At 43.3% G+C, this 14545-nt stretch overlaps 1 long non-coding RNA gene across 1 annotated transcript; it reads left to right on the top strand.

The window, feature by feature from the left end:
- The first annotated feature begins 583 nt into the window (after positions 1-583).
- Positions 584-11553, top strand: LOC142045805 (uncharacterized). Its single transcript, XR_012654677.1, has 2 exons — positions 584-870; positions 10485-11553. It is a non-coding gene; the product is annotated as an uncharacterized LOC142045805 (long non-coding RNA).
- Positions 11554-14545: the final 2992 nt, after the last annotated feature.

The raw sequence follows: 14545 nt of genomic DNA on the forward strand, positions 1-14545 counted from the left end.
CTAGCTAAAGATTCACAGCTTCAAAGTCATGAAAGTTCCAATCCAGAGTAATTACTATCTTTGAATGAAGTAGACCTGTTTATACTTGGTTTTTGTACTATGTTGTACTATGTTGTTAGGGGTCTGATTTAAAAAAAAAAAAAAGATATAAACATACCAGTACAACCCCAAGTGTGGGCAGTTATACTGATTGTTCGCAGATCCCACACAGAAATAAGCTCTACTGTTATAACTGTGTCCATACCTGAGGAGTTGTACTTCCTTTAATATGCTGGTCTAGTTAAAGGCATACAAGTAGAGTGTGTAGAAGGCAGTGATAATAATGAATTAAATTTAAAAAAAACAAACATTTTCCTGTGTTTCTGCTGTAATGGGGATAAGAGAGGTGGTGAAATAAAAAGGAGAAACCCCCAATTACAGTAGGCAGGTCTTTTTCACCCGCACCAAGGGTCTGTCACCTGTGACCTATGAAGTGTCTATCTGACCCACCCCTCCCACCTGTGTAGGTGTGTATGCAGGGAAAGAAGAGGAAAGAAACAAAGCTCTTTGAAAACACAAACAGTTTATTTGAGAATAGCAACAAAGATAGAAAAGGGGAAAACTATTAACCATAAAAAGATAACAAACAGTTGTGGTTGCCCCATGGGTATTAAATTCGGGCCCCAAATATCCCTCCCCTGGTAACAAAGTAAAATAAAGGAAACCAAAATACCCCAATACTCTACTCTGTCAGAGGCTTCTGGGCAGATGATGAGAAAATGCTGTTTCTTTCGTAGCTGGTGTTCAGAGGGCCCCGGACCTCAAATCGCCTGATGACTGATTTTGGACCGAGGCGAGAAGAGCACAGGATCAAACTGGATCTGGACCCAGGTAAGTTGGTGACTCTGGATATGCAGGATACTGGACAGATAAGTTCGATTAGATGGTATATAGCTGCCCTCCTTGACAACACTGGTCTCGGTCTGTTGCCATGCAAAGGAACTGCACTCGACTGCCTCTCAGATGGACAGCGACAGCTAACAGTAATGGAATTCTTTATACAAGCACCAGGGCATCACAGTTCCCCAGTGACTCCGGCTGGAACTCAATTTCACACAAGAGTCTGTCAGCTTTTTCTGCCTTTAGGGCAAAGTGTGTGAAAATATCCAAGAGGACATAACTTAACCCCAATATTGAACAATTGTCATAACTATTAATACAAACAGTACTAAAACATCATAGAGTACACAACCCACAAGTTTTCAACCAACATTACCTGGAAAGTAATCCAGATTTCTATGTGATGCATGCTGATCTTAGCTGAATTAAATTATAATGAACAAACCATTTCAAAACATTCTTGATGAGTTTAAGCAGCAGAGAATCCTGTGGCACCTTATAGACTAACAGACGTTTTGGAGCGTGAGCTTTCGTGGGTGAATACCCACTTAGTCAGATGCAGGTAGTGGAAATTTCCAGGGGTAGGTATATATATGCTAGCAAGCAAGCTAGAGATAATGAGGTTAGTTCAATCAGGGAGGATGGGGCCCTGTTCTAGCAGTAGAGGTGTGAAAACCAAGGGAGGAGAAACTGGTTCTATAATTGGCAAGCCATTCACAGTCTTTGTTTAGTCCAGAGCTGATGGTGTCAAATTTGCAGATGAACTGAAGCTCAGCAGTTTCTCTTTGAAGTCTGGTCCTGAAGTTTTGTGCTGAACAGGAGGCCAACCTTAACACGGTCTGCTCTAAGTTTGGCCAGGGTAGTTGAAGTGCTCTGCCACAGGTTTTGATATTGCCCATTTTCCTGATATCTGTTGGTCCATTTAACCTTTTCCTAGTGACTGTCCAGTTGGCGATGTACATACAGAGGGGCAGTTGCTGGCGATATGTGCTGGATATTACAATGGTGGAATCGGCAGGTCGAAGAACCAGTGATGGTATGCGATCCTGGGTAGACCTGGATGGGTCGCTGTGTAGATATTGGGCAGAGTTGGCATTCGGAGTTTGGTGCATGATTGGTTCTGAAGAAACTTGTCACAAATACAGACGAGATATCACCTCCCTTCCAAATTGCAAACAGAGTGGACATCAAATACCAAGAGGACAATAGTAAAAATATCACTGCAGTCTACAGTCTAACACAGGACCGACAGTGAGAAGATATGCATACAAGCGAAGCAAGAATAGCTTGAGAAACCACGCGATCAGCATCCTATACAGCAAATGAATAACTTATCAAAAAGGAGCTCTCAAACCTGGAAACTTTCATTAATAACCAATACTCATAAAAACGGACTCACTAAAATAAGGATGAGATCTACAGCACTCCATCCTCTCTACAAAGGAAAAAGGATTTAAGCTGTCTAACTCCTACTGCCACTGGAACACTGCTGTACCCTACCACCAGCAAGTATCGTCATCTATCCAACACACACTCACCCAGAGAAATCTGTCCCTGTTCGGGGACTCTCTTTCCCTTGCTGCCACCCTACAAACATGATACAGTTCTGGTGGTGATTGGAAGCCAACTTTCGCCATCTCGACTCAGATAACTTCCAGGAACAACACTGAACAGTGCATGACCCCACAAAAAGAGGGTTACCTTTCCACCACAGCACAGAAGAAGAACTGTCCACGAGGACTCCTCCGAGGGGCGAAATGCCAGTCTGGACCTACTACATTGGAATGCTCCGCCGACGTGCACAGGCAGAAATCGTGGAAAAAACACACCGTTGACCCTCATACTTAAGTCGTCGCAGACACAAGCATCCCAGCCTCAGGAAGCCACCCTACATTATGCATCGCAAAGAGTGAAAAGGAAGTGCTGTTGTCATACAGAACAGTCTGACTCAAAGAGGAGCCGCCAGACAACTTCTCAATACCCAAATCTCTACAGGACCACTTCTTTGATCCATACTGAGGAATACACTAAGGAACTGCACCATTACTCAGGGACATCTCCCTACACAAAATACACGAACAATCAGATACCGCTAGGAGCCACGACCAGGGTTATTCTACTACTACCAGAATCCAACAAACCCGAAATCCTGACGCCATCATCTGTGCTTGCACTGGCTCACATAAGACTGTCTGGTATGGTGCTCGCTCGAGGACCCTATGCCCGACAGCAACTCCACATCCCGGTGACACATTATTCCGAGAAATCAATGCATTGCTGTCACTCCCGAAACGACACGTCCAGCACACCGATGGGATGTAGAGTTCTCACACAAACATCCACACACACAGATGAATACCAGAGCTGTCAGGAACGGGTCCCTGATGATGCCACAAGAAACTGCCTGCTGAGCTCTGTTGCTTTAACTACTCACCACACAACTGAATTTCAAGTTATGTGACAATGGTAGTCTCCAGAAATCTAAGTGGCCACTGGCTATGGACCCGCATGGGGCCCCAACAATGACGCCAATCTATATTTTATGCTGACTGAACAACACTTCTCAAGCTTCTCGTCCACACATGCCTCTTCTCTACCTTTGCTACATTGATACATCTTCATCATCGGACCCATGGAAGGAGAATCTAGAAAATTCACCATGAATTTCAACAAACTTCCACCCCCATCACCTCAGCCCTGGACCAATCTACACAGGAGGCTCCACTTTCAGACACCACGGGCAAATAGTGATGGTTCCACATTAACACCACCCTATATTCGACAACCGACAACCGCTATGCCTACCTTCATCCCCAGCTTCCATCCGGGCACATCACACATTCGGTCCTACACCAGCATGAGGTACAACCGCATTCTGCATCTGAACCACCAAAGCAGAGACCAACACTAACAAAATCTTCCACCAAGCAATCCTAAAACTGACATACTCGCACGAAGAAAATTAGAAGAACAGGATCAACCAGAAGCCAGACGTGTACCCAGAAGCCTCCTGACTGCCAAGACAACGCCAAGAAAGAAACAACAGGAACTCACACTGGCCATCACATACAGCCCCCGCTAAAAACCCTCCAACCATCAATCAGGGAATCACAACTCATCCTGGACATTGATCCCGAAACTTTCAACGGTCCTTGGTGGCAGGCCAACCTTGCACAGACACCTGCCAACCTAAACGTATTCTCACCAGCAACTTGCACACGGCCCTATAACTCTAGCCTCAGAACCAATCCATCAACAACCTCGATGCCAACTCTGCCCACATACTACACCAGCCGACACCATCACAGGACCATAACGATCACCATACCATCACTGGTTTCATCTCACCTACATGTCCACCAATGTAATATACGCCATCATGCCAGCAATGCCCCTGCTATGTACAATCGGTTCAAAACGGCAAGTCACTACGGAAAAAGAATAAATGGACACAAACCACGGATACGGAAATGGTCAATAAATACAAAGAACCTGTAGGAGAGCACTTCACTCGTCTGGCCACACTAGAGCAGACCTTAAAGGTGGCTATCCTGCAGCAAAAAAACTTCAGACCAGATTCAAAAGAGAAACTGCTGAGCTTCAGTTCATCTGCAAATTTGACACCATCACTCTGGACTTAAACAAAGACTGAGGAATGGCTTTGCCAAGTTACAGCTAACAGTTCTCTTCCTGGTTTTCAACACCTCTACTGCTAGAAACAGGGCCCATCCTCCCCTCGATTTGAAACTAACCTCATTATCTCTAGCTTGCTTGCTAGCATATATATACCTACCCCTGGAAATTTCCACTACCTGCGTCTGACGAAGTGGGTATTCACCCACGAAAGCTCACGCTCCAAAACGTCTGTTAGTCTATAAGGTGCCACAGAATTCTCTGCTGCTTTTACAGATCCAGACTAACACGGCTACCCCTCTGATACTTGATGAGTTTAGTAAAAAAGCCCTGAAGAACAGGCAAAGCAAATATGGCTTGTGTAGAGTGTCACAAGGCAGAGACAAGAAACAGTTCCATATTCCTTGATTAGACATTTTAAATTGGTTTCACTATGTACAAAGCACTCTTCTAGCGCCATCTTATGGTCTGCAATAGAGCTGCATTCTCTACAGATTGACATACCCCTCTGCAGTCCCCCATGAAGGTTAAATTAAACCAAAACAATCCAGAGAAGCATTTCACTTCATTAGTTATCCTTCCCTGTCAGGTTCCAGTTCTGTCCCACTACAGTTTTTTCTATTGTGTACAGTAAATATTGGCCTAGAGCTGCTTAGATGATGACTGAAGCTGAGTCAGAGCTAAGGCAGATAGACATTTGCAGGTAATTTTGGAGAAATCTGCAGCGTTTCCCCTCCCTTCAATCTACAGAATTTCTGTGGCAAGTTATAAATTTGTTTCCTATCCTACCTGACCCAGCTCCTATATTTTAATAAGAGGTAAAAGCTTATTCACAACAGTTTATTATTTTATTGTAATCTACCTACATTGATGCTAGACTAAATTTTATAGAAAATCTGCCAAATCTCACAAGATGGTGCATGTTCTGAACGCAATCACTGCAACTGCAAGGGTGAGAGACTTGTCAACACGTAGGCCTTGGCTACACTGGCGCTTTACAGCGCTGCAACTTTCTTGCTCAGGGGTGTGAAAAAAACACCCCCCCTGAGCGCTGCAAAATACAGCGCTGCAAAGCGCCAGTGTAAACAGTGCCGCAGTGCTGGGAGCACGGCTCCCAGCGCTGCAAGCTAAACCCCATCAGGATGTGGAGTATGTGCAGCGCTGGGAGAGCTCTCTCCCAGCGCTGGCGCTGTGACCACACTCGCGCGGCAGCGCTTTCAAGTTTCAAGTGTAGCCGTACCCTTGAAGTGCTACAGCAGCACAGCTTCAGGGCTGAGTGGCACAGCTGTAGTGCTTCAGTGTAGACACTGCCTACATCAATGGGAGGAATTCTCCTGTTCGGGTCAGTAGATATCCTGATTTTATAGGGACAGTCCCAATTTTGGGGTCTTTTTCTTATATAGGCTCCTGTTACCCCCCACCCCCTGTCCTGATTTTTCACATTTGCTATCTGGTAATCCACTTCGCCAAGAGGCTGTAGCTAGGTAGATGGAAGATTTCTTCTGTTGACTTATCATTGTCTACATAAAGGATTAGGTTAGTTTAACTACATCACTCAGGAGTGTGAATTTTTCACACTCCTGAGTGATGTAGCTGGGTCAATCTAATGCTTAAGTGTAGACCAGGCTAAGGTCAAAATTTTTAAATTTGGGTGCTTAAAATCAGGCTCCAACATCCATAGTTAGGCACCTAAATAAAAGTAGTCTGATTTTGCAAAGTTGTTGAGCGTTCCTATTCCCATGTTTTTCGATGGAAATTGTGTGTATTAAATACTTCTGTAAATCAGCCCACTTGTTACGTATGATCACATTCTGCACTGAGTCTTGCCTGTTATTGATACCTGTTGTGGACTGGGAGAACACGCTTAAGTCAAACCAAACTGGTTTGAGAAAGGCAATGTAAGGAGTTAATCAGTTTAGATTACCAAATTGTGGGTTTTTTTGGGGGGAAGACAATTAAAATGTGTTTCTTGTAATAAATCACAGCAAACCACCCTGGAACAGTCACCTCTTATGTGTGAAGTGCTAGAATTTAAGACTTTACAGACGTCTCTTACGCTTGCAGTTTCAGTGATTACCTTCAAAACATGAACCATACATAGAGTGACCAGATAGCAACTGTGAAAAAACGGGACGGGGGGTAATAGGCGCCTATATAAGAAAAAGTCCCCAAAAATGGGACTGTCCCTTTAAAAACATTTGAACATCTGGTCACCCTAACCATACATAAGCCACCTGAAAACATAGCTCTGTATGAACTGCTCCCATGCATCTCACAAACCTTTGGAAGCGTAAACAGGAATTCAGCTGCAAGCCACTAAAAGGTCTTTCTACGATATAAGGATTTCATCCTACGTAACCAATATTCTATAACTAAGTTTTGGGGCCAGCTGAGTGCACTTTTCCTAGGGACCCACTCAACATAGTTTTATTAGCTGGCTTTCATTTTGTGCTTTCCTTCTGTATTAGATGTGAAGATTGTTAAATTTAGATAACTGTGTTGAGGCACTTTGAAGTGAAAGAAACTGAATTCTAATCTCGGAGGAGACTGAGTCAGAAGTGGAGGAAGAGATAGTATCTAGTCAACGGCATCTGGGAAAAGCAATCTTTATCACTGAACAATGCCATAAAGGCGATGACATGGGTCAGTGTGGGTATGGAAAGAGCCACATGACCTTAAGTGGGGTAGACCTTGATAGTTTTAAAAAGGTCTACAGTTAAGTGGTTTAAACTATTCTAAAGTTTAAGGATTTAGATATGACGCTTATTGCTGTCCTTAAAAATACATATGAAACTTCAGACAAAAACATGTATCTGTATGAAGACTTAACAGAAACTAAGGCTCATGCACAAACAGTTGTTTTGAAGTAAACAACCCAAGTATTTACTGAAACTACTTGCAAAGGTAAAGAAAAAGTTGCTGGTAATCTGCAACACCTGGAAAAAAGCTACTTTTATAACCAATCTACTTCATCAATTAGGTAATTGACATTTTGGATTGATTAATAATAATGGTGCTATTACTGAAGATATAGAACAAGACATCTAAAACAAATGAGCATAATAAAAATAATGTACTTTTCACAAGACCCTTGTCCACAGGCACTGTACATTCATTGCTGTGTATAATTAACTGTGTAACAGAGCATCTTTTAGGACAATTGCTAAGTACAATGTCTTTGTCTTGGAATCACTTTACTGCATGTTCTCATAAAAATCATTAGCTCCTTATGTCCATTCAAAACACAGATAAAACCCAAAGAACTACCAAGCTATTAGAAACAAGATAAAAATGTCAGGTGCAGTGTGAAATCAGCACTGACAGACTGTGGTGCCATTGACACCTGTCTTGAAGAAATAAATGAGGTCAGAACAATGGGTCTGAAGGATACAATAGCATTTCTGTTCCCAAAGATGATTTATAATTAGCTACAGTAGTTGAGACCCTTCTCAAGCTTTTGCAGAAGCATATTGTGGTGGCGTTTTCAAGAAAAGGCTGCCTAGAAACTAAAATGTGAGAATGCACGGTTAGCCGTATACCTCTGATATGGCTTTGGACTGCCATGCAGGAGTCCTGGGTTTAGCCTTAGTACCAGTTTCTCTCTCTCCCTAATATGGTGGCTGGGATTAGGAATGCTATAGAGGCAACAGATACAGATCTGTGTACATTGGTGCCTTCTTATAAAGAGGCATGATGGGCTCTGAGTGGAGTCCCACCATTCCTTAGCTATAGAAAGTTGATGTTGTTCAGAAAAGACTAGGGACTGCAGCATTTCATTGAATCTGCTTAGATAGCTGGCAAATGAAGTAGTAGGCCAGCATTGTTTGATATATGAAAATTAGAAATGAGCTTGAACCCAAATCTTGGCTAAGAATATCTATGAACTTCAGCTCTTTGGATCCAAAGTCTGTGTGTGGGCTCAGCCAGTCATTGATGAAATGAGGCTTCTTTCTTCTTATTGTTAGCCTGGTCCCATATTCTCTCAGCAAGGGAGGACCACGGTTCTGTGAGGCTTACATAGGTTTTTATGAAGACTTTAATTACCCATGAATGTTAACTCCCTTATGGTTTCCCTGCTTTGCACCCTGTATCCATCGAAGCTTCCCCTCTCCAGAAACAACAACAACAACAAAAAGATAAAGCCTGGATCCACAAAGGGATGTAGGTGCTTAGAAAATGACAGGAACAGCACTGTAATCCACAAAGTCTGAGTTAGACCCCTAGGTTCCTCTACAGTGAATGGCGGGGGGTGGGGTTGGGGGGAGTGTTAGAATGAGATCCACAAAAACCAGAACTCTAGGTGGGGAGCTGCCTAAGCTAGCCAATAGAAGATGCCAATGAGAGGGGTGTGCTAAGCCCATTCCGTCTTACAGAGATAAGTGCCTAAGTCCAGGCTGCAAGGAGGCACTTATCTCTGCTAGAGAGCTACAAAGCAGTGAAAGATAGGTGCGCCTTGGCTGAACTCGCATGCAGGGCCCAGTCTGGTAGGGAAGCTCAGATACCACCTAACTCCACACAGAACAGCCTGGGGAGAGGGAAGAAGGCAGCTTTCTTTTTAGCTTGGTGGTTAGAGCACTCACCTAGGATGTGGCAGACCACTGGTTCAAGTCTACCCTGTGTCCTGTGGGAAGGGATTTGAATGGAGATCTGCCACCTCTCAGGTGAGTGCCATAGCCAGGGTGCAACTGGTGCTTCTCAGAGCATAACGAACACTGGCTCCCCTCTGAACAAAACACTGCACCAGCCTCTGCTCCTGTTGGCATATGACAGAAGTAAAGAACCACAGAGATCATTTTTTTCTTACGTTGAACATAGGGCTTTATCTGAATAAGGAAAACAGTATTATGTCTAAAACTGCTCCGTCTCTTTCCCTGATTCACTGCAGAGCTTCTGCCTAGAACAGTCCCTTATAAACAAATGCTACATTCCACTATGATGACACATCAGTTATACTATTTCAAGCTGTACTGTGTACAGTTTTTACAGAGGGATATTGTAGTATAATAAACGACCGTACTTTTCCCAAATACCAGAGGTCGGGAAAGTCTTACTTCAGAGGTTTAGGTCACTGCAGTGATTTTTAAAGACCGTTATAATTTTATTTTATCTAGAAATGATGTGTTCTGAAAGAGCTGGTTTTTATAAAACTTTTGTAATCAATTAAATAATAACATTTTAGAAAGAGGAAGAAGTATTAAAAAGCACTCCCATTTCACAGGCCAGAGCAATAATGTGTCAGGCAGCATCAAAGTATTAAACAATATTGCTTGCATCATTAACACCAAATGACATGGCTTAAGAAACCAGTCAATGACAAGGTTAAAACATGAAGTTATCACACAATATAGTTCTTGAAAGTACTAAAAATTCTATAGGGTGCAATACACAACTTCCGTGAAGCAAATAATTTTCATATAAAGTTACGTGGGAGTTTAAAGATTTTTTTCTATCATTTAATAAAATAATAACACTTCATTTTTGTATCATTTCACACGGTCAAAGCACTGAACAAATAGTAACTGATCTGCACAGCACCCCTGTCCGGTAGGAAGGTGGAATACGTATTATTATTATTATTGTCATTTTGCAAATGAGGAAACTAAGAGAGCGAAGGTTTGGCCATTGACCATGTCAGATCAAGGAGCAGAAATCAGAAATTCCTGGCTCTTACCCCTGAACCCAGCACATTAGATAATTCTCTCATTAGATCATGCTCTTTCTTAATTAGAGGAATATGTTTGCATATGATACATTCCAGAAACAAGACAAGGAACAGAATGACCCCTGTGTTTGTAAAATAAAGAGGCACTGTCAGCTTCAGAACCATAATTTGAAATAACTGTTTTATGTTTCACTTTATAACTAAAGAAATCAGTGCAAAATTAGAATAAAATCTGTTCGCTAATTTGTCTTTCATTAGCATTAAAGCAGTTTTTGCTGATACTTATGAGAATTACTCTTTATTTCTACAGTGTTACATATGTGTGTGGGGCTGTACTGCTAAATGCAAGAACATAAGGATCCTGCTGAGGAGAGCCTGGTCTAAAGCAGTGTTTCTCAAATGCGGCCACCAGGAGCTTTTCTTGTGGCCACAGCCTCTTGGCTGTGATTGGAGGAGGGATAGCAAAGCAGCAACCCCTCCTTTTCGTGTCTGGATGCACCACCTTGATGTTGGTTGCTGGGGCCACCAGCAGAGGTTGGGCCCTGCCCTCCTTTGGAGACACCCAGGGCACAAAGGTGGAGGAGCAGGCAGCCGGTGGGTTTCCCATCTTCCCAGCAATGGCGGGGTCAGGCTTTGGGCTTCAGCCCTGGGTGACGGGGAGGCAGGCTCTGGCTGCGGGGCTTCAGACTCCAGCCCTGGGCTCTGGCTGCATGGTGGCAGGTCCCAGGCTCTGGCTGCAGGGCTTCAGGCTCCAGTGCCCCAACCCCATCTCTTCTAGCTCCCCACTTCCTCCCCTTGTCCTCCATCCAGGGCTTAATTTGTATCCAGGCTTGCCAGGGCTGAGTAAATCTGCTGTGAAAAGTGAAACTTGTATGTTTGTTAATGCCACTTTTCACAACAGACTTACTAGCTAGCAATAAATAAATTATGATTTGGACATGTATATGTGGATATTTATTTCATTTTCCAAAGCTATTTAAGTATTTTAGGAAAAAGTGTGAGAGCACAAGTTGGTGGCCACACTCTGAGGCCACTGAAAAATTTGTCCTGAGAATCCCTGGTCTAAAGTGAAATTGTTATTGTTAGTATTCTGGTCACAGCCAGTTCATATCAACACATATACATTGCCCTGGGAGCCATGCGATCTTCAGATGCAGAATTCTATTACTCCTGGTTTGGAAGCTACTTTTCTTTTCACCTCTTGAAGGAACAGTGTTTTATGGCGGTGGGAATATGCAGAAAGAGCTATTTAAACATTTATATGGCACTTATCATTGTAGTACATAAGCATAAAATGCTGCAATGAGAATATTAGTAAATAAATCTGTTTAATGTTATATCACTATTAAATATTTTTAAATAAAAAATCCTCACATTTATACCCTGTGGGTCAAATTCAGCCTTGGTACAAGCAGTGGAGTTGCATCAGGGTTAGCTCTGGTCCAGTATTTCGCCCCTACTCCCATTTACCCTCTGAGCCCTGATTCAGCACTTGCGTGCATGCTTAACTTTAAGCATATATTGAAATCCATGGAACCATGCTTTAAATTAAGCACATGCTTAAGTGTTTTGCTGAATCAGGGCCCTGGTCAGTAACTATTTCCTTCCCAACCCCTCCAAAATGAAAATAATCTTAAGACAAAACTCCTGTATTTTCCAGTGCCCTTTCTACTGCTTTCTTTGCATTGTCTGACCAATTGCCACACACGCTCACTCCTTTCCCACAGCAAGTGACCGTCCCTGATCAATTCCCATCTTAAGTTTTGGGGATGCTCCAAAATCATTTCCTTTGGCAGTAGCAGCAAGTAGGGAAAGGAAATTGTCCCCCAGCTATAGCTGAAGGGGTCTTTGGTGGAGTGGCTGGCTGACCCACCCCTCTACTGAGAGGTGACTTTGGAGGAACAGATGTGGGGTTCTTTCTCTGCCACTGCAGGGGGTTCCATTGGTTTCCTCCTCCACCCCTGCAGAGACCCTGGAAACAGCTGCTTCACGTCACCATGGAGGGGTCCAGGCAGCATTTTCTTCTTCCCTTCATCTCACTGTGGGGCATCATGGTGGCAGCTGCCGAAGGGGCCTGCCGTCTGGTTGTTGAGCACTTGAGAGACTCAGAACTCTGTTCAGGTAGCTACTTCTGTGATGGCTGTTCCTTGCATGCTGTGTCCATATGCATGCACACACATGTATGCTCATGAACACATTCCATCCTGTGAGCTTTGGGTCTTGGACACCAGTGACAAATGCTCAAAGCAAACAGAAAGAATTACAAGCAAAGTTAAAACCAATGTAGAAAGTAAGGATTTAGATTCCCCCGCCCCCCAACATTACATTTGAGGTCTTAATTAAGTTGACAGCATCCCTTTAATTTCTGTGTTTCCAAAGACACTTTTCATCACTGATAGTTTGTCCTACTCTGGGCCTGATCCAAAGCTCAGTGCAGTCAGTAAAACACTCCCTTTGATTGCAATGGGCTTTGGATCAGGGGCTGAAAGCCCTTACAATCCTTTCCTTCCAAAAACAAAACAAATCCTTATTTTTGTCAGAAATTAAGTACAAAGTAGCAAAAACTCTAAAACATCTGGCACCCTTGGGAACCGCCGGTCTTCATTGTCCATGAATTTGAGGGTCCAGATGTTCTCAGCCCTGACCAGTACCCCCTTGGTGTCACCACTTTCATGTTATTTAAATATTGTTTTTCTTTTGGGGAATGTGATTGAGCTTTATTTTGTAAATGCTATTGGGATCAGTGGAGCATTGCTGGACAGCCTTCAACAGTCTAGACCAGGCAAGAATTTCTTGTGTGACAGTGTGAGCATCTGGAGGGTTTCTGTGCAGATAAAGCATCTGTGTCATTGAGAAATCATTCTGGTGTTTTTGCCAAACTGAAAGGAAAACGTCTATGCCTAATTGGATGGCAGCTTTTGAATCACAGACTAGAACTTTCTATGCAGTAAACATACACACAAATCTTATAACAGTGAATCGCTTGAGAATCTACACAGAAAAATTATGCAGCTAATTCACTAACACATTCAGAGAGTATTAGAGGCAGCAGCACAGACTCTGAGGCAGCTGAAAAAAACCCCCATTTTCCACAGCTCAAAATCAACCCAAGGACCATTTCAATGTGAGGCAAAGGAGGCAGTAGATGAAGGACAGCTATATTGTGTTACTTTACATGAAACAAGTAAGCCCAATAAAGTTTTACAAGGTGCTGGTGGATGGCATGTATGCTAGCATGAATGTGCCTAACAAAGAGGCCCTTAAAAAATGTATTGCTTTCAAAAGAATTTCTGTGTTTCTATGCTTTGGAGAAGATGATCTAAGGGAAATGGGTTGATTTCCTCTAAGTAAAATCTTCTGGGTTACATCATGAATTCAGTGATCTGAAAGAGACAGCAGGTCAGTCTAGCTGGAGAGGTTCTGTGTGCCAGCTGACGTGTGCAGCTGATATAATTATATTCAGACCATCATAATGTGATAGGGGCTTCAGTGAGATAAATGATGTCTGCACACCTTCAAAAGCCTCATTGATTGTTGATTATACATCACCTGTAGTTTTCAACCCGATACTTGCTTCTCATGTGGCATAGTGAACTGTGTGGCTCAAACCATACTCAGAGTCATCCTTGGATTGAGTTGTGTGTTGTGTTTGTGTAAATCAGCAATGGTTTGTCCATAAGCCACTTGTAGATGCTTTTTGCAAACTTTGTTGCCCTATCCAGATGCTATTCACAGTGCATTTTCAAGTCTGGGCCTGGTTTGTTGGGATAGGTCACATGGGGGAAATTACAGTGAGCGGCTTTAAAATATGGGCGTTTTCTGTATCATGACATTTGCCTCTACATCAGTATTTGCAGTATTCTTTATACGTACAGTGGGCAATATTGCAACGTCCAGTCCATTTAACCACTGTGGGTGGTAAAGACTCTGAGCTGAGTCTCAGTCCCAATCCATCCCCTTTGTGCCACTCAGTCTAGCAAAGAGGCATTCTCAGCTGGCATAAAGACAGAAAAGCCTGTTCCTACACCAACTGCTACCCTCTGCCTGGCATACCCGACTCTTTGTAAAAGTCGGGGACCGATGGCACAAAAGCTGGGGGCCAAGGGGGCCATGCCCTCTCACTTTTTAACATGGTGTCATGGAGTGTGGGGGAGTCGGGGCCCTGCACCCCTATCTTCCTGCAATTCACCATGACTCTGAGCCAGCCAGTAAAACAGAAGGTTTACTTAGATGACAAGAACACAGTCCATAACAAGTTTTGCAGGCACAGACAAGAGGATCCTCCCCAGTTAGGTCCATTTTGGGGTTCCAGGAGCATCAACGCCCCCTGGGGGGGTCAGAGCCCTGTCTGTGCTTCCCTTCATTCCCCAG

This window comes from Chelonoidis abingdonii, chromosome 1 (genome assembly GCF_003597395.2).
Source record: "Chelonoidis abingdonii isolate Lonesome George chromosome 1, CheloAbing_2.0, whole genome shotgun sequence".
Taxonomy (NCBI): Eukaryota; Metazoa; Chordata; order Testudines; family Testudinidae; genus Chelonoidis; species Chelonoidis abingdonii.